Source organism: Eutrigla gurnardus (genome assembly GCF_963514095.1).
Source record: "Eutrigla gurnardus genome assembly, chromosome: 4".
Classification (NCBI taxonomy): Eukaryota; Metazoa; Chordata; class Actinopteri; order Perciformes; family Triglidae; genus Eutrigla; species Eutrigla gurnardus.
Genome location: NC_139918.1, coordinates 7,530,412 through 7,532,429, shown reverse-complemented (window position 1 = coordinate 7,532,429; position 2,018 = coordinate 7,530,412). Strand labels below are relative to the sequence as shown.

Below are 2,018 nucleotides of genomic sequence, written 5' to 3'. Positions count from 1 at the left end.
GTGGGTTTTTGGTTTTACTAAAAATATTTTTGGGATTCCATTTATAAATAAAATCACTTTTCACCTCTTCATCAAGGTCATATGTAACCCAGGTTACTAGGCCCTTATTAGTAGTCCAGTTTGTTGGTGAAATAAATAAATAAATTCATATTTTTATGTGACAGATAAATAAATAGAGGGTTTGATTTTAAATAATCTTACATAGAAGGAATAAATAGGATTTAGGATTAAAATCTTAAATATGTCATAAAATAAAGAAATAAAAATTATTAATTAAACTAATGTACAAAAGGTTATTTATATCTGTTAAAAAGGGTATTTCATTTCGTTTCAAGTGTGGCGAATATGCTTTTTCAGTGTGTGTGCAAGATTCAGGGGACGTGAGGAGTTCACATGATGTAACGTAACCAATCAGATGCCGTCATGGCGTACGTGTCGCCGCGCGGTTTTTTTTTTTCTCTCTCTCTCTGCCGGACCGACATCGAGGTGGCTGCATGCTAATCTTCGCTGCAGATATTTTTGTTTTTGGCAAGAGAGCCAGATATTCCAACGCTTGGTCACCGTAATCATCGGAGCCGAAAGCGAAACCTTTTTTTTGGCCGCGGATCGATTAAGTGGACCGTGTGTTGTGACGGAAACGAGAGAGAACGTGAGTTGTGTTTATTAGCGACCATGGCGCTAGCTTAGACCGTTAGCCACATGAACTTCGCTAAATTCCCATTGTAAAGTTACACATTGCTGAACTCCCGTGTCCCTGTTTCTTCACAAGCGGGACCTGGACTGATGAGAGAGCTGTAACCTGCATTGTGCCAGAGTGTGTGTGTGTATAGGATGCTTGAGCCTCTGGTGAGTGAACTTTACTGATATTAGTCTCATAGATGGAGTGAAATGTATATGCTGGTGTTAATGTGGAGTAACTAGGCATTAATTTCATGTATGTTGTGTTTAAAAATTGTTTATATTAAGGTGTTTATTTACATTACCCTCACTCTGTGTGTTTTCCTGTGAGAGTGAGTGGCGTTAAAAAAAGAAAAAAAGAGACGAACAGAGGAGTAATGGTTCAGTCATTTTGTTTCATGTTAATATTGATAAATATGTTCAGTTCATTTGATGGACAGTGAGAATAGTTGAAATGATCATTAAGCAACAATGTCTTAATGTACATGAATGTATATATATGTGTGTTTATATGCCTATATTAATATGTAAAGGTATAGTTTTATGAGAATATTATAGTAACCCTCTTTTGGCCTATTAAGGCCGGGTCTTTTTCTTTGTATGGATCCCTGGTTCCAAGATCTGCATGAAGACTCCTTCTGCTGGGATTTTTCCTGTGCTGTAAAGGTAGAAGCTCGGTAGTTGTGGCGAGCCATTGAAAACAGGACTGTGATCCTGTCATTGATTTGAGGATTTATTTTGTGAACTGTTTAATATCTCATGTGTTTATTGAGACTTTCTATTTTTTTCCTTTTAATCAATACAATACAATATAACACTTACCCGTTGGTCATGTGAGTTTTTACTCGTCCACTCAATGCAAATTGCCAGTACCCCCTTTCTCCTATAGCGGGTCTAGACTTTTGATTTACTGGTCCACAAAGTGATTAATATACTGATAAAAATATATCTGTAGCACCCAGCCCTTACTATTGACAGTCAGAGCTGAAGAGGGTTACACATACATTTCAATTTGTGTCCAAGAGGGGGCAGAGTCTCTTTCAAACAATGGCAAGAGAAATCTCATTTGTGCTGCCCAATAGTAGAATTTAAAGTTGGGGAGTCTGAGGCCACCCATTTTATAATCCCATGATAATTTCTCGGGACTCACTCTAGGTACTTTATGATTCCAGACAAATTCACTTATGCCTTTATTAAGGGTTTTAAAGATGCTATTGGGGACTGGGATAGGGAGTGACTGAAACAAATACAATATCTTGGGTAGAATACTCATCTTTATACAGCTGACTCTACCATAAAGGGTGAGGGGTAAGTCTGTCCATCTGTTGAGGTCTCTTTCT

General features: G+C 37.6%; 1 long non-coding RNA gene across 1 annotated transcript; it reads left to right on the top strand.

Moving 5' to 3' along the window:
• The first annotated feature begins 344 nt into the window (after nt 1-344).
• On the top strand, nt 345-1,641 carry LOC311011720. The gene is made up of 3 exons (XR_014596943.1): nt 345-649; nt 770-846; nt 1,260-1,641. It is a non-coding gene; the product is annotated as an uncharacterized lncRNA (long non-coding RNA).
• Nucleotides 1,642-2,018: the final 377 nt, after the last annotated feature.